The sequence below is a fragment of the Microtus pennsylvanicus genome, chromosome 14 (assembly GCF_037038515.1).
Source record: "Microtus pennsylvanicus isolate mMicPen1 chromosome 14, mMicPen1.hap1, whole genome shotgun sequence".
NCBI classification, from domain to species: Eukaryota; Metazoa; Chordata; class Mammalia; order Rodentia; family Cricetidae; genus Microtus; species Microtus pennsylvanicus.
This window is the reverse complement of record NC_134592.1, coordinates 75224610-75248627: the sequence shown is the minus strand read 5'-3', so window position 1 is coordinate 75248627 and position 24018 is coordinate 75224610. Positions and strand designations below refer to the sequence as shown.

The 24018-nt window shown below is 38.1% G+C and overlaps 1 long non-coding RNA gene across 1 annotated transcript in view; it reads right to left on the bottom strand.

Annotated features, from left to right (window-relative positions):
* Positions 1-21504: 21504 nt before the first annotated feature.
* LOC142834885 (uncharacterized) overlaps positions 21505-24018 on the bottom strand; it is a 40385-nt gene continuing 37871 nt past the window's right edge. The window contains exon 4 of the long non-coding RNA XR_012907692.1: positions 21505-22378. This is a non-coding gene — a long non-coding RNA (uncharacterized LOC142834885). The remainder of the gene's footprint in view (positions 22379-24018) is intronic.

Here is a 24018-nt window from a genome sequence, read left to right as displayed (position 1 = left end):
AAAAAGAAATTTTTTGGGTGTTTTTTTATAAAGTTGAATATTGTTTTCTCAAGGTCTGTAAAAAATTATTTTACGTTTTCATGGGTAATGTATCAAATTTACAGCTCCCATATTTGTTGATCCTATTCCTCCAAGATCTTGGGAGATTTTTCAATATTTTTGGGTCCTTTTCAGGTTTTCTTCAAAGCCTTCAAGTCTTATCTAATGGATTTTTCATTATTGGTTATGGTGAACCCAAGATACTTTATGCTGTTTGTTGCTGTTGTGAAATACGAAGTTTCTCAAATAAGAGAAACGTCTCTATCCTTTGTGTATAGAAGAAGTGTTTATTTTTTATTTTTATTTATTTTATAAACATTTATTTATTTATGATGTATACAATATTCTGATTTTTATTTATTTATTTATATATTTATTTATTTTGTATACAGCAGTCTATTTTTTATATTTATTTATGATGCATACAATATTCTAATTTTATATTTCTTTATTATGCATACAATATTCTAATTTTATATTTATTATGTATGCAATATTCTAATTTTATATTTATTATGTATGCAATATTCTAATTTTATATTTATTTATTATGTATACAATATTCTAATTATTACATTTTATTTATTTATTATGCATACAATATTATAATTTTTTATTTATGAATTATACAATATTTTAATTTTTAAACTTATTCAATTATTGTGTATACAATATTCTAATTTTATTTTTATTTATGATGTCCACAATATTCTGATTTTATATTTATTTATTATGTATGTAATATTCTAATTTTGTTTTTATTTATTTGTTTATTAGGTATACAATTTTCTAATTTTCCTGACGGGAAGCAGACGCGGCGCCTTGGGGACACAGAGCTCCGCCTTCTCCCCCCTGCCCTGCACTGGTTTAATGGAAACGATACATTCATTATTCAACATAATTAATCGTCCATGATATTAACTAGTAATAAATATGAATCTAATTAACATCGATGATTGAATATGGATGCAGAGCAGTGGGGGGGTAAGGGGAGCAAATTGGCAACCACGGGGAATCATGGGAGCCGTAGTCCTGCACAGCAGCAGGTAGGCAGGAAAGAAGGAGCCTGGTCTTTGATGCAAGGGACATCCTGCTGGACCGAGTCCATCGCTGACTACAGGCAACATGGTCATCACGGGGAATCATGGGAGCCGTAGTCCCGCACAGCAGCGGGCAGGCAGGGAGGGAGGAGCCTGGCCTTTGATGCCAGGGACATCCTGCTGGACCGAGTCCATCGCTGACTACAGGCAAAATGGTCGTCATGGGGAATCATGGGAGATGTAGTCCCGAGGAGCAGTGGAGTTGCTCCCCACACTCCGCCCCACCCCTAGCCACGCCCTAACCCTAGGCCTAACCCAAACCCTAGCAATGCCCCAATCATAGCACCACCCAGCCCATAGCAATGCCGCACCACTGGCCCCGCCCAAAACCCAGCCACGCCCACTGCTAGCACCACCCACCCCTGGCCCGCTCCCAACCATAGGCACGCCCATTCCTAGCACCGCCCACCTCTGGTCTCGCCATATCCCAGCCACGCCCTCTTGTGACCCCGCCCACCCCAGCCCCGCCCACAAACCCTAGCCAAGCACACTGCTAGCACCGCCAACCCCTGGCCTCGCCCCCAACCCTAACCTCGCCCACTCCTAGCAGTCTTTTATTTCATCGATATTGAAATATAAATATAATAATTCCTGCTGGGTCTCTACCTGCTCGTTGACAACGTCTCCGTTTACCTTTCATAATTAATCCAGAGATCTTTTTTCCATAAGTTTTCATTTCTTTGATCCAGTTTGAACCAGTTTGATCCGGTCTAATCAGCTTTGATCCGGTTTTGAACCTGTCTACACTAGTTTGATCTGGTTTGATCCAGTTGGATCCGGTCTGATCCAGTTTTTTTTACTTGGTTTGTGTTAAGAACATTCATTCTAAAATAGCATCTTCCCTCTGGATTAAATTAAATTTAAATTTAAAATTAAAAAAAATAAAATTAAAATCCCCCTCTGTATTAAATTAAATATAAATTTAAAAATTAAAATTATTAAAATTAAAATTCCTGTAGGAGAAATTCAGGAAAGCAATACGAATAGAAGACCAGGAAGATTTGAATCCACCCTATTTATATGTTTTTCCTGTAATTTTTTCCTAAACCGTCTTCCTTTCCTTTTCCGCTTTGGCTGTTAACTCTCTGGGACTCTGCAAATCTTTGTCGCTATTTCAATTTTTGTTTAAATGAATATTTTTGGAAATCGTTAAGCGTCCCTACCCTGTCTCTCTTAATTTTTTCCCTTCTGTGCCCCTAATTTTCTTTAAACCCATTCTGTCACCCGGGTAATGAATGGATTAATTAATTCAATTAATTAATTTCAGGAGCTGTTTAGGATCCCCATCTAGGCAAAAAATATCTTTGCTGACTCAAACAATCTTTCACAAGTAAACTCTACAAACTCTAGCACTCAGGTTCATGCAGCAATAAAGTTTCATGAGAAATAAAGAAAACCTGTTTGGCAATTTTTTTCCGTCATCATTATTATTTTTTTATTATGAAATAAATATTAAAACGTTTTTTTTTTAGTCAGATAGCAAAATGCCATCCGTGGAATAGTATTTTATAGATTTATGGAATCGCTTGCATGTGATTTCCAAGGGTTCATTTACAACGTTTCGACCCGTGCTCGTGCGGTTGAGCGTGGGAGTGCAGTCGACTTTTATCTCCCAGTTTGCTGAGCGTTAATATGTGTAGGCCATGGGAAGGCAATTTTTTCTCCATCTTTTTCTTTTTTTTAATTTATTTATTTATTTATTTATTATGTACACAATATTTTAATTTTATATTTATTTATTATGTATGTAATATTCTAATTTTATATTTATTTATTATGCATACAATATTATAATTTTATATTTATTTATTATGCATACAATATTCTACTTTTTATATTTATCTATTATGTATTCAATATTCTAATTTTATATTTATTTAGAATGCACACAATATTCTAATTTTCATATTTATTTAATATGTATACAATATTCTAATTTTTATATTTATTTATTAAGTATACAATATTCTAATTTTTGTATTTATTTAATACATGTACAACATTCTATTTTTTACATTTATTTATTATGTATACAATATTCTAATTTTATATTTATTTATTATGTATACAATATTCTGTCTGCGTGTATGCCCTCACGCCAGCAGAGGGCATCAGACCCCATCATAGATGGTTGTGACCCACCATGGGGTGCCTGGGACTCGAACCCGGGCCCTCGGGGAGAGCAGGCCGTGCTCTTAAGATCTGAGCCATCTCTCCAGCACCAAGAAAAATTTTAAAATGATTTACCGTGTGTTAAAGTTGAAGTTCTTTAAGTAAAAATCGGGTCGCGGGGGAGAGGCGGGTGGAGTGTCCACGCCACTCCCCGGGCCTCCCTGGGGCTCCTGGAGCAGGTTTCCAGTTCTGGACTACGTCTCCCATGATTCCCTGCGGCCGCCATTTTGCCTGTAGTCCGTGAATGGGCCTAATGCACAGGGAACTCGGTTTCCCATGATCCCCGGTCCCCTGCCTTCCCTGCAATTTTGAACTTACTTAAAAGAGGTGGCTGAAGCAGGCCGGTTATCTCACTTCTCACAATGGCTCTGGCACCAGGCCTCCGTGGAAAGAGAGATCCTCCTAGCCTGCCTCCCAAAAAGCAGCAATATTGAATGCCTTGCCTAAACATTTAATGCTCTGTCTCCCTAGCACAGAGCTTTGTCTCCCTAAAACAGACATTTAACGCCTTGCATCCTGAATGCAAATCCTCATTCCCTGAGAGTGGACATTGAAGGTCTGTCTCCCGAGAACAGACTAGATACTCTGCCTTTCAGAAGGCTTTGCCATCCCGAAAGCAAAGCCTCGTCTTCTGAGCAGACAGAACGCTTTGCTATCCCGAGAGCAAAGCCTCGTCTTCGAGAGTAGAGAACTAAAAGCTTTGTCTCCCGAGACTCGGTCACCTGAAAGCTGAGTCCAAGGCCCATCAGGACCTTATCTCCCGAGCGCAGACTATGGGGTCAAGAGTCGATCTTTGCTACCCAGCCCCCAGTGCGGACAAGAGCCCAGCCTGAAGAAATTCAAAAAGCCCTTTTTAAGCCAGGGAATATCAGGTCGTATGATGCTATTTCATGTATGTATTAGAGGTTAAGAGAAGAGCATAGATGTGTTAATACATATGTTTAGGGTGTGACATGTTAAGAGACCTCAACATGCCATTTACAGGAACCCGAAAAACCTGCAGAAATAACAACAGAAGGGCACGCAAATAACGCGTGGATCTCACAAGGTAAAGGTGACCTAAAATTGGTAAGGTCAGAAAATCTTGCATGAGGAATGGGATGCAAATGGCCCTCGTGGCAAACACAGGGCAGGACACTTTACATGTGCCTGGCACTGTGCTTAATCAGCATATACCTGGTGATGCCAATAATCGATGTAACTCTAAAGGGAACATGTTTGAATATATACAGTCATTCAATAGAAATAAAGGGAGCAAGACAGTACCATGCAAAAGATTTAATTGTAAACATTACCTTTTGTTGGTGGCATTTTGTTGGCAAATAATTATAGCCAGCACCAACACTATAACCAAAACAAGATTACAAGAAGTAAGAAGGATAGCAAATAGGCCAAAATATAATGAATCCACAACATTTCCAGAATATTGGACATCCTTTAGAGATTGGGTCAGAATGACCAATACTTTTCACAGCTTTGGGCAAAAATATGCATACTGTGTACAATATGCATGGCAACCGGGCTCTGAACAACATAGAAAGGTGGTAGGATCAAATGCACACACACTAGCCTACACGAAGGACACGGACAGAAAATGCTTCCAATTGGATACGGAAATGAATCCACACAAATGCCATTGGATTGAAATCTGGGTTAATAAAACAGACACAATGCCACATTATGCGGTGCACTGGCGAGAAATACAGCCAGATGCATTCGTTGTTAGAGTCAATAATAAGTATCAAACAATTATAGTTAGAGCAACAAGATATACTGACACAGATGCACAATCCACATTTACTTGTGGAGGAGCAATGAATGCCTCTTGTGTAAGGAGACATTTTGCAGTACCACTAGATAAAGCAATGGATGAGGGAATGGTAGGTTATTGGCACAACAAAACAAATCAGAAGGATTTGATGAACAAAATTATGAATATCCTAATTATGATAATAATTATGAAGATAGGATAACAGCACCACAACAAAACCTACAACACCCTCCCCAGTACAGATATGGAAGGACATGTTTGCAGAACCAAATCTAGTAAAATATGGAACCATGACAATACCAAAACCATATGGAAATAAATGCCCAAACAGCCTATGGTCAAAAATTAGTAACACACAGGTTAACAATAAAACAGCAAATTTCCTGTGTCTAACAGATCTTCCTAATCTACCATGGTTTGGTAATATTACACCAGTAGGCTACAGTTTGGAGAAATTACCTAGAACATACAATATAACAATTAATGGTAAAACAGTAGTTTTGCAAAATATGTATCCATATATTGAAAGCAATGAAAAATGGCAATGGGAAACATGGAAAAAGTTCTTAAAGACAGCTGTGGAACACTGGAGGTTCCCACTAGTATTAACATCTGTAATTCCACAACCATGGCATATGAATAGATACAAAGAATCTATAGGATTTATTTGTAAAATTGCAACCCATAGATGCTATTTGGCCATAACAATGGATAAGCATAATGAGACATCACATCATGATTTGGTATGGGCTTGTATCGAAAAACATCACAATATGACAACAGGTGTAGCTAATATACAAGATATTAAGATGAATATAACTGAGGCCTTTGTATATATTAATGATACACAGTAATAGCGAAAAGTACATCAATAGCCAGCACAATATACTTAACAAGTTATATAAGAAATTCTCCAGAGGAAAGCTAGCCATATGTAACAGTGAAAGCAGAGAAGTTACTATAACTTCACATAATCGAGGGCTCAACAGGAGAAAGCACACATAATGAAACACACATAAGCATTGATTTAACAAAGTGGACAAAAACGATAGTGTAAGACAGAATAATTATATTATATAAAATACACACACACACACACACACACACATACATTAAAAGACACACTCCCATATCTTAGATCTGGATTGTGGGATAGAGGAAAAAGCATGACCACAAGAGATAAACTAGTGATCATAAGAGCAAACATACAATTATGCCATTGGGAATCTATAACAGATGTGTATCCCATACCATGGGATATCAAAGCAGAAATTAAGAATGTAACAGTTAAGATGAAATATGGAACCACACAAGAAATTACTCATGAGGTTACCTATTATGGGTATTCAAATATATCATATGTGCCAGCTAAAATTGTTATAGAAAACCCAATACAAATTTATAGAAATAATAATCACTCCAAAGTAGCAATAGGATTATCATTAGATTAAAAGTTTAAATATACCAGGGCTACAGCACATTAGAGGACAGGTATTACTAAGAAAATAAATTGGTTTCGATGGATAAATAAAACAGAAGAAAATACCATAATCTATAATCATTATGGGGTACCATATTTTCACTCATCATTAACTATAAATCCAGAATATAGTGAATGGTATATCACAGACTGGGTAACCCATATGCCAAAAGGAACAAACACTTCATTTTCACAGGACTGGGAATTCGTAATATATGTACCATTAAAATTGGCCAGATTATAAAATAACAGACCCCAGAATAGTATATAGAGGAGCAATCCATAATAACAACAAGACGTACCCTCTGTATACAGTCCATTACCATAAAGGATATTTAAATCCACCTCCCGGGAAGGCAGGCATAATTACAGCTCCACTATTGGTCCCAGATTTAACAATAATTTCTAGAGTTATATTATACCCAAGAAAAAGAAAAATAACGTTAGATATAGATTTAACAATATTACAGCCTCCTGAATATTATTGTAATAAATTCAATATAGATACATTAGCATTACAATATAATAGCCCCATAAGACTTGGAAGGAAACCTCTACAAGTAGGATTTTTGGTAGGAGGATTAATATCCTCAACACACAACATGACATGATTCCTTTACCGAGCTGTACTATATCCTGCAGCTTGCAAGTAATTGCCACATAATCATCAAAGGCATTTGTGAGAGAAGGGACCCATCCAAGGTCACTGAGTTCGGACTGGCAACACCAGGAACCCCATCTGATACACAGATCACACTCTCTGCAAAAACTTTCATTCCATTTCAAATCAGAGGAGAAGAAAGCATATGTGTCCGCTCCTCTCTCCTGGCCTCCCCTCCACCCTCCCAGCCTCTCCGCCCCAGCCCCGCACCCTCCCTAGGCACTGGGCGCCCCAGTTCGCCCCCATATCCCGTCCCGGGAACCTGATGGAGACCAGCTGGGAAGCTCGGGGAAAGCATGGGAGCCGAGGCTCCACCCCCTCCGCGCCCCGTACCAGCTCCAACGGAGGCTGCCGGTCACAGGCAGCGGTTTCTAAGCTGTTTACCCACTGTTCTGTTAATAATTTCGGCTCTTTTTGCCACAGACAGCCTCTGTGACCTTATCCCCGGGCCAGCAGGAAGGAAGCAGGGAAGGCAGGGGCCTGGGCATCATGGGAAATTGAGTTCCCTGTGCATTCGGCCCATTGACAGAATACAGGCAAAATGGCTGCTGCAGGAAATCATGGGAGACCTAGTCCAGAACCGGGACCGGGCTCCATGAGCCCCGGGGAGTGGCGTGGCTGCCCCTCTTCGACGCGGGGGTGGGGAGGGTAGGGTGGGGGGTGGGGGGGAGGTGGGTGGACTTTAATAATTTCTTTCATATGTTTGATTTCTTTTTCTTGTTTTCCCTGAGGGATTTGCTGATGTCTTCCAAATTTTGTTTGTCTTTTCCTCCATTTCTTTGAGGGAATTTCTCATTTCCTCTTTAAGAGTTTTAAACATTCTCTTGAAGTTATTTTTTAGGTCGTTTTCTTCTGATTCATCTATATTTGGTTGTTCAAGTCTTGTTGTTGTAGGGTCTTTAGGTTTACTGGTATTGTGCTGTTATTTGTGGTGTAGCATGTGACCTTACCTTTTCTACTCATCTTTTTCTCTAATAGATGTGGTTGGGGCTGTCTGAGATTTTGTTGATTAATCTTTTAGGTGCTAAAGAATCCAAAGCTCAGATGGTTGTTCCTTGTGGTACAGTCAGTGACACAGTTCTAGTTTACCCATTGGTTACTCTGTGTTCCTGGAGATAGCTCAGTGCTCCTGTGTTTTTCTCTGCTCCCTTGGAGTTCGTTGTCTCAGGCCTACTAGGTTGCTGGCTTTTACCTGTTTCTGTAAATCCTGGTCTGGATCCCCTCCTGTAGATGTCTCTTACCTGGAGTTGCTCCTGCTAAGGTTTCTGGTCTACTGCCTCAGCGTTCCCAGGCTTGGGTGCACCCAGAACAGCAGAGGGCCTAGCTCAGGCTTACTCCCTCAGAGGTCCCAGACTCATGCTTGGACCCGCAGGTGTTCCAGGTCTCTGCCTATTGCCTTTGATGTCCCAGACCCTCTGACATCCCAGACTCATGCCTGGCCCCAAGAGATCTCTGGTTCCTGCCTACTCCCTCGGAGGTCCCATATGCACGCCTAGACTGGCAGAGGTCCTGGCTCAGGCCTAGTTCCTGGGAGGTCCTAGGAACTCATGCTGAGACCCACAGGGATCCTGGCTTAGGTCTACTCCCTTGAAGGTCCCAGGTTCACGTTGGGACTCTCAGCAGTCTCTGGCTCTGGCTCGCTTGCTCAGCGGTTACTCCCCAGTACCTGTTTCAGTGGAGATCGCTTACTCTGGATCTTAGACATAATTTTTATGGCATACATATTACCTTTGTGGACAGACACCCTATCCATCAATCTATCCTAACTGTTTAACAGATTTTGCTTAATACATTCAACAGCATGAATTCTCTCAGACAGTGTCTCTTCACCCTCCATCATTGACTGGGTCTGGGCCATCCTACATCCCTATATTTCATTCCAGGATGGAAATCACATAAGCCTTGCATAATACCATACATGGTATAAGTTAAAAAGCTGTTGTCTTGTATTGATAAATTACTTGTTATGTTTACATTATAAATCTCACCTGTCATAAGGTATATCGAATTTAAGTATGTGCAATAACTGTTACCGGCCAGCAGGTGTCGCAGTTGTATTTGCCTAGTAGGAAAATCCTAGCCAAGGACTTTTCAAATTGGTTTTAACCCATTATTTACTGAAAGATATGCTTAATTTAGGATCAGTTATTAAAGTGATCAAAGTGATTTTGAGAGTTGGTGACGAGGATAAAGAGAAAATCCAGAGCCTTCCATCAGTACAAATCACAAACCCTGCACTCCACAAAGATCCCTCTGTGGCCGCAGCATGGGTCAGGAAGGCAGCAATGCCAACAGAGACATCCAGGGAACCCCACACCCCACCTGTGCCTTTGCAACGTGCCCGGGAAGCCAGACCCAGAGCAGCTCTGGGATGCCACTGAGGCCAGAGATTGCTATAGAGCCATGCACAAGGAGGATCAGTGCCCAAATACCTACGTGTGATCCAGTGGTGGCTGGGTGGAGTTGCGTGGGTCCTAAAAAGTGGATGTAATGGTCCCCAAGCCAATTGTTGAAGGACATGGGTCAAAGAATCCCAGGCTAACTCCAAGATATACCAATTATATTTTTCTTTATTATAAGGGGCAAACTCACAAAACAGGAACGAGAAGTCCAGCATCAGCTGTGTAACATGGGAACCACAGAGAGAACCCTGGGCAGGCCAGTGGTTTTCTCCAGGTACCCAAAAGGTCACTCCCTATCCTGGTCCACCCTCTTAAAGATCATTGGCTAACAGAGATTCCCCATCAAAACAACATTATTCTTACCCTTGGCATGCAATCTATTCTTATAGGTAACTGGTTTTTCGTTTAAACTTTTTGTGGTTGGTGTATCTATTTTTGCCTAATTTAATGGACTGATTTTGTATTTTCTATGTTTTTGGTAGTCTTTATATTTTATTTTTAATCTTTGAGTTTAAAAAATGTGCATGATTTTAGGAACACTATGTGAAATTGATGCTCTAGATCATTTAGACACAGAGAACAGAGAGAAAATTCTTTGTACTCTTACTTTGGCCACTAAAATTTGAGCATTGTTATAGACCTAACTCAGGGCCTCCAGTCTGTTACTGAGCTACATCTCTAGTACTTGTTATTTAAGTTGGGTCTTAGTATATAGCCTGGGATGGCCTTGAACACTCATTTCTTCTGTCTGTACCTTCCTAGTTCTGGACCACCACACTAATCAGGAATCTGTCTAATCTAGACCTTTCTTGATGTTTTTCCCTTCTTCCCCCCACTCCCAAGATAGAGCTCCAGGCTAGCCAAAGCTATATATAGTTAAACCCTGTTTTGGGGTGGGGGAGAAAGAGGGAGAGAGATGAGGGTAAAGAAATATAAGTTAATATACAGAAAAGAGTTCTGTAACACAGTTGTTTCTAATTTAGTCTATTTTTCATTTTGCTGGACTTTTGTACCTTTATTATTATTACAAAAATAATATAGCATCTATTCTAAGATTAATACAGTCAGGTTCAAGGGCATATGCCTGTTATCCCAGTTTCGGAGATAGGTGAGAGATAGAAGGATTGCAATTTTAAGGGCAGCTTAGGCAACATAGAAAAGACCCTAGGGTTGTAGGAGGAGATGGATATAGATGTACATAGATAGTAATCAGAGAACAAAACTGCCCTCATTGTCAATGTGGCAATTTCTCAGAAAATTAGGAAACATCCTTCCTCAAGACCCAGTAATACCACTTTTGGGTATCTATTCAAAGGATGCTCAATCATGCCACAAGGACATGTGCTCAACTATGTTCATAGCAGCATTGTTTGTCATAACCAGAACCTGGAAACAACTGAAATGCCCCTTGACCAAAGAATGGATAAGGAAAATGTGGTACATTGACACAATGGAGTACTATAAAACAGAGAAAAATAATGATATCTTGAATTTTGCAGGCAAATGAATGGAGCTAGAAAACATCATTTTGAGTGAGGTAACCCAGATACAGAAAGACAATTATCACATATACACACTCATAGGTGGTTTGTAAACATAAAGTAAAGAAAACCAGCTCACAAATCAATCTCAGAGAACCTAGACAACAATGAGGACCCTAAGAGTGACATACATAGATCTAATCTACATGGGAAGTAGAAAAAGACAAGATCTCCTGAGTAAATTGGGAGCATGGGGACCTTGGGAGAGGGTTGAAGGGGAGTGGAGAGGTATGAAGGGGAGCAGGTATGAAGGGAAAAATGTAGAACTCAATGAAAATAATAATAAAAAAACATAATCTCAGTCTTTTCTTGGATTTTATTAACCAAATAGTTTTTGATATTTAATATTCCAACAAATTTAATCATTGAAAATGTGCTTTGATATGTTGTCTTCCCCTTTAGGAAGTATTTAAAGAAAGAATTGGCTATATGCACGCTTGAGGTATTAAAATCTTTGGGTCCCATCACTAGAACTGCTTAAAGAACTTAAGAATATAGTAAGTTTTTAACCATTATGATGTGAAGTTCCTTTGTTTCAACTTTAAGAATAGTAACTAACCTTTTACTTCTGTGTCACTTTTCAGGCTGTAGAAGGTGATCATACTTCAGTTAGTATTTTGGGCATTAGTAATGTCCATCCTCTCTTGGTTCTTATCCAATGAATTCCAGAGCTAGAATCACATGACCTACAAATATTCATCTCTGATTGGCTGAAAAAAATTGTTGTATTAATAAACAGAGCCGAACTATGTGTGTGAATGCAAACATGGGAATAAGAATCATTGAAACCCTTGAATCCCATTCTTCCCTACATCGAACTTGTGCTGAATCCGTCAACTACTACGATTGCTGAGAGTAGATGAATCTGAGTTTATTCACCCATATGCCATTCCTGTGACTCATGCAATTCTGACAATGGCACGGAAACTCAATCTTGAGAGTGCACTGCAGTATTTTAATTTGGAATTTCTGTGCCTGCCATTGAGAAATGGCCTGGGTCTGCATTTTTCTTCTCTGCTTGGTTTTGCTTAGATCAGGATCAATTACCCCTTGACACTGCTAACAAAGGAGGAAAAAGAAAACAATTATATAGGTAATGGTACAAATTGTGGAATATAAATGAAGATTGTCACATTCTTAAGTAGGATAAAGTATCTATAACAGTTTATATGAAATTTTTATTTTGTGCCTGTATATAGTTTAGAAGTGCTTTATTACTTTTAAAATAGTTCTGTATCTTATATATTTTCCTGGCTAAATGCTGAGTAACTTTAGGAAACAAAAATGAAAGTAATATAAAAGTGGAGAAGAAATAGTAAACTGTTCCACTGCAGGAGTTGTGTTCTCATGTAAAACATTCAGGCCTCAGGTAGCTAATAATTTTTAATATGCCTTATTATTAAAACTTTTATGTGTGCTTTCTGGATATTTGGAAGACTTTAAAAGATTTGAAATTTGTGGTTTTGTTCTAGCTCAGAGGTTCTCAACCTGTGAGTCCTTTGGGGGCCATCGAAGGACCCTTTCACAAGGGTTACCTAAAACCATTAGAAAACGCAGATAATTATATTTGCTTTGTAACAGTAGCAAAATTACAGTTATGAAGTATCACTGAAATAATTTTATAGCTAGGGGTCACTACAACAGGAACTGTATATTAAAGGCACACAGCATCAGGAAGGTAGAAAACCACTGTTCTAGCTTGATAATGAAATCCCACTTCCAGTGTTACCTTTTATAATTTTTTTTAACTTTTATGCCAAAATGGATTTAAAAAATGACTGAAACCAAGTCTGTTGTATAGCAATAAAATTAAGATTGCAGCATTGTTGATAAAGATATTTGTAATCAGATTATATGTTCACGATGGTGAACTTCAATGATGAAGAGACTTGTCTACTTTATTTCAGAGGTTCTGATAACATATATTTTTGTTAGTTTTTTTTTACAGGAAATGGAATGGGTTTTGAAGCTTTTATTACTCACTTAGGTATGTTGGTTGTGGCAGTGTGCACAAAAAGAGAATAAGCAACAGTTATGTTCCTGACCACAGTTTCTGTGATTCTCTCTGGGTAAGACTTCAGGATGCCACCTCAAACTCTTCATTCTATCTTTCCTTTAAGATGTATAACAGTTCTCGCCTTTAATCTCAGCACTCAGGAGGCAGAGGTAGGTGACTCTGTGAGTTTCAAGGACAGCCTGGCCCATAAAAGCTATTTTCAAGGCAGATTCCAAAGCTACAAAGAAACCCTGTCTCAAAAAAGAAGTATAACAGTTTGATGCATTTATAGGAGACGGTTTTGTCTGCCAATATTCATTTCTAATGAATTAATGTTAAATCAATGTATTTTTGTTGCTTACTTCAAAAACATAAAATGGTTCTCCTTGAAGAAAATAATTTTAAGAATATTTAGAACCTTAGAAAATGCAGAAGAAACAATTTTTGTAAGTCTCTGATAAAGACTTAATTGTTTTACAGTACATGAAAATTGTTACTTGTTTTGAGAACATCATTGAGTCAGCATTTTAGCTTTCCTTAATATTTTCTTCACACAAATTATGAAGTAATAATCTGTAAGCATATGTCATTGCAAAGACATGATGTAATTTTAGTCATTTTAATGTGTGCTTTACTTCATTAGCACAACATAACCATTGTTCACATGCCTGGGCAAAGGCCCTTTTGTCAGAGCACCATCTATATCTATGACAATGGACAACAAAAGGTTTCTGCTCCTCTCAGATTCCCTGCCATGAATGAGGTCAGTATATGTAGCTTCTTTGTTTTTTAGGACCCTAATTGATTGCAAAATCCTAAGAATATTTAGAAAATACATTGTAAATATTTTCCTAAAATGCTATGATATACTTTTCTATCTCTGTGAAATATGAACTAGTGATGAAGTAGCTTCAAGCTTTATTCTCCACACAGGTTAGAAAAGCTTTTTGAGATTGGCTAATTTAAGAAAGTCATCTAGATGAAGTAGAATATTTGTCAGAATGATTTTCCTAGTAAGTTTCTTATTTCTCATCATGACTATTGAAGGTAGCTATTATACTGTTACATAATACTCAATAAATTTTGTAGGGGAAAAGTAATTATCTCTATTTTAGATAATAGTAAAGCTCTTTTAACTTTTAAAAATAATGCCCATTGCCGCACAGTAGTAAATCCAACACTCAGGAGGCAGAGGCAGGTGGATCTTTGTGAGTTCAAGGCCAGCCTAGTCTACAAGAGCTAGTTCCAGGACATGCTCCAAAACAAAAGCAAAAAAAAATTCAACTTGAAAAAACAAAACCAAAAACCAGACAAACAAAAATACCCAATCAAAAAGACTTATTGATTCATAAAAGTAATGTCTGGTTTATCTGTTAAAAATAAATTTGATGTTGATGCCTTAGGTATATACTTCTCTATTTATGTTGTGATCCTGTTGAAAAATTGACTTTTACTTCTATTTTCAAAGTATTTGCTTACTTTTATATAAATGATTTCCTCTTATTTTTACTTAATTTTTAAATTTAGTTATTTATCTTTCCATCGGTTGGTATCAAACCCAAGCTTCATACATGCTAGACAAGTACTCTACCATGGAGCTACATGTTCAGCTCCATAGTATCTCAGTTCATCGTTTAGTTTTGTGTTTTTTAGGATAGGGTCTTATTATCAGCTCATGATCCCTTTGCTTTGGCCTTCACCAATGCCAGGACTTAAGTATGTGCTACCAGCTTTACACTGTTTAAATGTGAAGAGAGAGATATATTTCAAATTGTATGATTTTAAATAATTTTTGTCATTTGTTGTTTAATTTTTAGAAATTTACTTCCTGTTGTATTGGTTCAGCTGAGCAGAGAACCACTACTCCTCTGCCATCATTAATAAGAAAATGTATGACTTTGTCTCATGTAAAATGTTAGCTGCTGGGTGCTGTGAGCTGACACATGGAGTTACAGCCAATGGCTGTGTCTCAATCATCTGAGCTGATTAACTGTGTCAAGCAGGACTGAACATATCTGCATGGGAGAGTTCACTAATGGAAACTAAATGCTTAGTAGTTCAAGCTCTCCTCCCTAAACTGTACACCCACCGGTGTCTGTCTTCATTCACACCGAAGGAATTAATATATGATGGAAAATCACACACTGTGACCCATCAGATCCTTCTTTGTAATGGACACCCCTGCCTCCCATGACCTTAAACTTCAGTCTGTGATCTATTGTCCAGTGTGTCCCCTGCAGTGCACACTGTACACTGTTCCTACTCTTCTGGTCTGAAGCTCATGACCTTAAACTTCAGTCTGTGATCTAGGTATTGTCCAGTGTGTCCCCTGCAGTGCACACTGTACACTGTTCCTACTCTTCTGGTCTGAAGCTCATGGCCTTAAACTTCAGTCTGTGATCTAGGTATTGTCCAGTGTGTCCCCTGCAGTGCACACAGTACACTGTTCCTACTCTTCTGGTCTGAAGCTCATGACCTTCGACTTCAGCCTGTGATCTAGCTACTGTCCAGTGCATCCCCTGCAGTGCACACAGTACACTCTTCCTACTCTTCTGGTCTGAAGGGAGGAGCCATGCTCTATATGACTCAAACTGATAATTTTAGAACTCACAATAAAATCCAGAGAAGCTGGAGGATACTCATTTACTCATCTATTATCCTTCTCACTGAGCAGTTAAGGCCCAGTCTTGAAGCAATTGCAGAACTTGCTTTCTGGGCAGCAGGAGTAGGATTAGGTGTTCAAAGCAATTCTCAAATATGTAGTGTGAGATAAGCCTAAGCTACAGGAGACAGAAATAAATAATCAACAGAATTTGAGAAAAAATGGAAAGAAATTCTTAATGACCTGGAAATAATAGGGAATAGAAACAAATAGATTAGAGCAGAAATTAGAGCATTTAAAGTAAATAAAATTTAAAAAGTGAAAATAGCAATTATCTTTTAAAAAACATAAATATAATTTTTTAAAAACACAGTTATACTGACTTTGGACAAGAGAAAAACATTCCCTGGTAAAGAGACTGACATTAAAAAGGCATTACTTCACCATGCCCCATGTGCAATGTCAGCTGCTGAGACCTGTGACCTGAAACACACAGCTGCAGCTAATGGATAGAATCATGACAGGCAGGATTGGACATATAAGCATAGGAGAGTTCCCTTGTTAGAAAGTCAATATTTATTGACTCAAGCTAACCTTCCCGAATTATACAGCCCAAATCTAGCCTGCCTTCATTCTAATGACAGATTAACATATGCTGGGAAATTACAAAATCACTGATCCTGTCACAATCAGGTCCTATTTCATAATGGTGACTCCAGCAGCTGTTTGCCTACCTACAGTGTGTGCAATAAACTATTCCTCCTATTCTGGTCTGAAAGTGGAAGCCATGCTCCGCATACAAATCCTTTTCCTGTTACTGTAATGGACAGTTGACTACATGTCTTAAATTTTCAATTTTAGAGCTCAGTGATCATTGTGTTTTCATCCAAGAATTTAGTTTAATTACAAGGACAACAAGGTCATTGCTCTGGGGAGCAATGGTGTGGGATCAAGGCTACCTAATCCAACAAAGAAATGTTTTTCTCAGAAACATTTTTCTACAATGCTTGACGTACTGCTATTCTAGAATTAATATGTCTTCCCAGTGATAAATCATTCACACACTTAAAGTTTAATAGACATAAATTTCGTTAGTAACAGTATGCATTCATGGTGGTTAATGCTAAAAGAGGAGACCACCTGGTCCAGATTTTGCATTCCACATATGCTGTCATCCTTAAGTCTTTTTTTAGGTTCAGGCCTGAGGTTATACATTGAACAGTGTAAATAGGGACAGGAGAATGCAAGTCTAGCCACTTAGGCAGATGGAGATTTACAGAACAAAACTATCTTTGAGATTATGCATTATGATAAAAATAAAATATATCACAATGTATGACTTAAAAGAGAAATAGATCTTAATATATGATCTAAAAGATATATTTAAGATGTATTGATGCTACAATCCTCACATATACAAAGGACATAGAATACAAATTAAAACAATGTTATGGGAAAGTCACCTATCCACACTGTGATTGTTCTTAAGTCAACAGCTGTTCTGAGCCATTCTAACCTCAAAATAATCCTTCTTTTGCCTCCAAGCTAGCTGTCTCAGAGAAAGGCCACAGATGCTTTTTTGATGAACAGCCCTGATTGGTGTTTATTTCAAGTCTGTGACATTACTGTACAGAATCTCATTTTTTAAGTTTTATTTTATGTATATGGGTGTTTACCCATAGGTGTCTCTGTGCAGTACCTGCAGGATCCAGATAAGTGAATCAGATCCCTTGGAACTGGAGTTGCAGGAGATGGTTAGCAACCATGATTTTTGGCAATGTAACCTGTGCCAACTGCAACAACACCCAGTGTTCTTAATTGCTAAGCTATCTTGCAAGCTGCATTTTTATTTAAAATTTATTCCCAAAATTTTCTTTTCTAATTCCTTCCTTAAGTCTGTATGAATAAGGATGTGCAACTATATTAATAAAACCTGCTGGGTCCATTTCTGTTGGATTTGTGTTATTGTTTCAGAACTGAACATGTTGTTTCAGATACATAAATAGGGATCTCATCCCTGCCTGAGGCTAATTCACCCAATTGTAGGAGAATTGCAATCTTTATTGAGCAACATAATTCTGACCCTTAAGTGACCTAGGCTGACTTGGACAGAAAACATTATCAAGAATAAAAACTTAGATTGGCAAATACCTCATCTAACATTTGCTGGTGCCACAGCCCTGAAGTTGTAGGGCTGCAGGAAAGACTATGGACACTGTCCTGAGCAAACCACTGGCTCCCTGGGTTCAATGGGCCTTCCACCATACCCTACTGACCATTCTCATTTTAGATGACTTTGAAATCCTGAAATTCCTGCCTCCACTTTCTAAGTACCATGGTTATACATCTGTAACCATGCTTGACTTAGTTGGCTTTAACTCCATTTAATCATTCGTTAGAAAGTTGGGGTGAGTAAGATGAGCAGTTACACTTAATTATATTAAAACTCCACCAATCTCCATGAGCCTGGGTTTCAACCATCTGTAGAATAAAGACAGTACTGTGCTCTAGTCCCTTGATGAATTATAATACAAAGATAAAGAAAAACAATTTTGCTCATAGTTGGAAGACAGTGGACCTTAAGACAGGAAGGCTGCATTTGATGGGAGTCAACTGTTACTTAGATCAACCAGTCACACCTTATTGCTATTAATGACATGTTCATGGGACTGAATAGAAGGCTCAGCACTTAAAACACTGGCTGCTCACCCACAGGGCCTGACTTTTGATTTCCAGCACCCAAAAGACAGCTTACAATTGTCAGTAACTCTAGTCACAGGGGATCAGACAACATCTTCTAGTCACTACTGGTTCCTGGCATGCCATTGGTATACTCACTGGCAAAACTTATACACTTAAATTAAATTTTATTCTTTTCTAAGGTAATAGACACATGAAGAAAACCCTTTTAACAATATGTGATCATATATATAGATGTCTTTCCACCATTTGCATATCTGGTTCCCTAGGAGGCCAGATGAATGCACCAGATCACCAAGACTGGGAAATACAAGTCATTCTGAAGAATCAGATATAGGTGCCAGGAATTAAACTTCAGTATCCAAGAGGAGCAGCACTACTGAGCCAACTCTCCAGGTCATAATAATGCTAAAGATGAAGATGAGCTACTATTCCTTCTGTCTCCTATCACTTGAAGGTGAGGAAAGTCCCCTCTTGATGGTTGTCAAAGAATTTAATGGATTTCTTTACCTCTCCATATTGTTTCTGAGTTTTATTGTTAACACAGTTCTCTTGATGTAAGACTATAAAAGCTTCTGTTAAAACCATTCAGAGTCCAGCCAGATTATATTAGGAAAAGTTCCAAAATTTGAGATAAGATTTTATTTTTGGAATTTTTGACCCAGGGTATGTCCACAGAGCCATAGCTGCAATGGAATTCACTATGGGCGCCAAGATGGCCACAGACTCAGAGACTGGCCAAACACAATCCTTCAAGTGCTAGGATTATAGTCATACACCTCTAAATCCAGTTGAGGCATATGTTTTTAAATGACCTATCATTGAATCAGAGAATGAAAAATAAAGTATGATTTAAAAGGGACCATCATTGTTCAGATGAAGAGTAAATTTCTTGAAATTCTGTAATTGAAATGTGCAATCATTTAATATGTGCTCAATAATTGGGTCATTTATTAACTTTATCCATGTAAAAATGTTTGAACAGTGTTTGTGTGTATACACCCGGGCAACTCACAGGTGTCTATTATTTTCTTCCCCTATGTGAGTTTTAGTGATGAAACCTAGGGATTTCTTTGACTGCAATTGGTCTCAATTGCACTTATTCAGGATTAAAAATTATTTATGTATGTAGGAGTGTGCATATGCCACTTCCCAAGTTTAGAAATAAAAGAAAAAACTTGTAGGAGCAATATGGATCACCCAGAGATAGAACACAGGTCATCAGGCTTATCAGCAACCAATTTTAATGAATGAGACAATTAATTGGAATTCAATTGTGGTTTTTGAGAAAGTGTTATAAACAAATGTTTAGTCCCCAGAATAAGCAAGTTAAAAAAATGTTTGTGCCATGGACCGGCTTAGGGGAGCCACTCAGACCATGGGAGAAGCAGGGTCCTGGTAACAGGAAGGCACAAGTTCGGAGAATGACAGACAGACACAACACACAAGAGAGTGGTTGGAATCTGCTGTGATTTTACTGAATTCATGTTTTCATTATATAGTATTCAAACAAAGAACAAATCAGAAGGTCATGTGTCATTGGTTGACACAGTATGAAAGCTTCTTTTAGTCACATCAGCAATATCTAAGAAAAGTACTTTATCAGGAACAGGTGTTAGACATAAAGCATCCTTAGAAGAGGAAATCTTGTCCTTGGGACTGTAAACCTCAGACAAGTGGTTTCATCTTAAGAATAGAAAGTTTCTGTCTCATTATCGCTATCATGGCCCTTCCTCTTCCTAACCCTTTATTTCATCTAGTGACCAAATATACCTAATCAGTTCTCTGCACCTGTTGAACTATACTTTTTAATACCTTCTTATGCAGCAGACATCATGGGGGTTGGGATCTAGCAAGCATATCCATAAAGTTCAAAGTATTATATAACAGTTTTTGTCCATCAACATTAACCCATCTATTCCCTTGCTCATCATACACCCTGTGTATAACAAAGGTTCTGCTGTAGTCTTATACATTCCCATACTGTGCTTCCTTATCCCAGAGCTGTTTCTGAAGAGAATGATCCTTGTCTTGAATATATATAAAAACTATCATTATTATGAAAGAATTTGTGCAAAGTTCATATCCCGCATAGCCATCTAATCGAGAAACCCGTCTATGCCTCAGCAGTGGCTAATACCAGGCTGTCTTCCATTGAACTCCAGGAAGGCTAGTCCCATAGGATACGTAGCTCCCATCCGGTATAATGACATATGTCATGTCACACAGACGACACTGGAGTTGGTGTGGCAGTTTAATCATACAAATATTTTCCTATGCAAAGAGGATTTTGCATTCAAATTATACAGTGTTCATCTGTCTTGTTTACAATCTGAAAAGAGGACAATAGTTTACTATTATAATATTCCTCATAATCTTATTTGAGGACCAGGGAAATGGCTCCATGGGAAAGGTCTGTGGTGTGCAAGGATGGAAAACTGACCTTGATTATCATATTAAGAGGACCAAAAGTAGAAACTGCAAAGTGGTCTTCTGGTCTCCAAATATCTGCATTGGTCCTAAAAACCCATAATCACATTGCACACACACCGTAAATCTTTGTTACAAAATAAATCTTAGTGCCCTTACATTACCTGACATCTTTGGATAATTTCCTTAGAAGGCAATTCTTCAAGATAAAATGGTTAACTAATTGGCAGCAGGGAAGCATGGAACATCAGTATTATGTATATTTATTCTAATATATATTTACAACACACATATAAAACATATGGTATGAGATACACAGTTGAATGTTCATTATCCTACTTTATTACATCTCTACCAGATAAATGAAAATACTGTTCTGAGTACACACACGAGATCATTAATGTTTCTTATATTCTCTTCTATTAAGCATTTTTAACATTAACATTGTTAAATTGTGTTGACCAAAGAGCAAATGTTATGAGTACTTCATCTACCCTTAGACTTGTACTAAGGAGGTAGACTCATGAGGATCAAGAGTTCAAATGTATCCCTGAATCATTACTAGCATCTAGGCAAAACTGAATAACAAACAAGAAAATCTCAAGGGAATTTGTGGAAATATGAAAAACAAAACCAGGAGCAACAACCCACCACCATTTCATAGATACTCTTACTTAAAAAGTATGATCACACACTGCCTGATATTTAGATAAAAAAATGAATCAATTAGATGATGGGGTTACCATTCTACACATTATAGTAGAAAAATACAGATTAACAAAAGTCACGGAAGAAAAATAAGGACCACAAAATAAACTTTACTAAATGGATTTGTCACACATGGAGCACACTTTAGTATCTACCTCAAATGTTTCAAAGTAGAAACCACAAGGCAGTGATCTCTACCATCAGTCTTCAGTGAGCATGGTAAATAATTTACTTCCTTCAAGGCTATAATGAAAAATAAATGGATCATTATTTTTTTCTTGAAGCTGAAGACAACTGTAATGTCTAAAGCCTTTACAAAATCATTTTCAGAAAGCGTTTTCTTTTATGTGAGTTTATTCATATTTCTGTCTTTTAATTGATACACATAGGCTTTAAAATATTTAGAGCACTAGAAACATGGCTGGGCAGTTAAGAAATGTTTGCTACGTGGACCAAGGTCTGATTTTTTGACAACCTCCTGTAATTTCTGCAATAAAATCCTAGGATCTAATATATCAGAAACCAGCATGCACATTCACATACCCACACAAAGCACACTGATATCACATAATCACAATTAAAACAACTCTTTAAACATATTTTCAGTCATGAAAGTTTTTCTCATGTAAGAATTCATTCCTATAATATAGGTGTTAAGGCACCTAATGGCTTACAGAGTTTTTCTTCACCATGAAGCAATCAGGCAGGCTTGAAGTCTGAGAAATCAATCCTTCTAAGTTGATGGAATCATTTGGGAAGACTTATGAAATGCTGTCCTGCTGGAGGAAATAAGTCACTGTGGGTAGGCTTTTCTAGTTTACACCCTCTGCTTCATGCTGTAAGTTAAGGATTTGAGTTCTTAACCTGTTTTAGCTGTCATGTTAGACAGTTGTAGCAATAACACTTTCTTTCTTTCTTTTTTGAGAAAGTGTTTCTCTGTAGCTTTGAAGTCTGTCCTAGAACTAGCTTTGTAGACCAGACTGGCCTCAAACTCACAGAGACCCACCTGTCTCTGCCTCCTGAGTATGGGATCAAAGTATGCACCACCACTGTCCAGCTGTCATGTCACTTTCATGGTGATCCTGTATCCCGCTGGAGCCAAAGGCCAAATTAATTTTTATAAGTTGACCTAGACATTATATCACAACAGAAAATGAACAAATATAAATCAATAAAGTTTTACACTTGAATCAGTGATTCCATTCAATTGAGGAGAAATATAAAATCTAAAAGGGTTACATTACTGTTTAAATTCATAGTGCAAGTGTTACAGCTCGGGGGGGGGGGGGGGAGTTATGCTGACTGCCAGAAGTCAGACTATACCTACAGCTATGAAAGGAAGGTAGTCTGGATATTTATAGCTGTGTAGAGAAAGATACCCTGATCTGATGTGGGATTCCCCTCTGTGTGATGTGATTACCATTAATGAATAACGAAACTGCCTTGGCTTGTTGATAGGGCAGAACTTAGGTCGGTAGGGATAACTGAACTGAATGCTGGGAGAAAGAAGGGAAGAGTAAGTGAGATGCCATGGAGATGCTGAAGACAGATGCTGGGAATTTTACCCAGTAAGTCACAGCCACAAGACCATACATAGATTAATAGAAATGGGTTAAATTTATATGTAAGACTTAGCCAATAAGAAGCCAGAGCTAATGGGCCAAGCAGTTGTTTAATTTATACAGTGTTTGTGTGATTATTTCAGATCTAAGCTAGCCAGGTGCCTGGGAACCAAACAAGCAACCTCCCTACAACACTGACTGTCAGAAGTCAGCTATACCTACAGTTGTGAAGAGAAGGTATCTTGGGATGTGGGATTCTCCTCTGTATGCTGTGAACATGATTTATTACCATTGGTAAAAAAAAATGTTGCTTTGGCCTACAGCAGGGCAGAATATAGTCAGGCTGGAAGAGAGAGAGAGAGAGAGAGAGAGAGAGAGAGAGAGAGAGAGAGAGAGCGAATAGGTGGAGTAAAAGAGATGTAGTTGTTCAAGCAGAAAGATGCCAGAACAGAACATTATTGATAAGCCACAGCCTGTGGTGAGATTAATAGAAATGGGTTAATTTAAGATGTAAGAATTAGTCAATAAGAATCTTGAGCTAACAGACCAAACAGTGTTGTAACTAATATATTTTCTGTGTGATTATTTGGGTCTAGATGGCGCCAGAAACTTCCTGAACAGTCTCAAATTACAATCCTGGATATCTACAGCTGATAGGAAAGCTACCCTGACTGTTATTAAGTCAGGCTATGCCTGAAACTGTGGAGAAAAGGTATTCTGAATAGTTATAGCTCTAAAGAGAAAGGTACCCTCACTGTCCTGTCAGGACATACCTACAGCTGTGAAGGGAAAGTATACTGGATACCTACACCTATAAGGAGAAAGGAATCCTGACTGTTGAGAAGTCTGGCTAT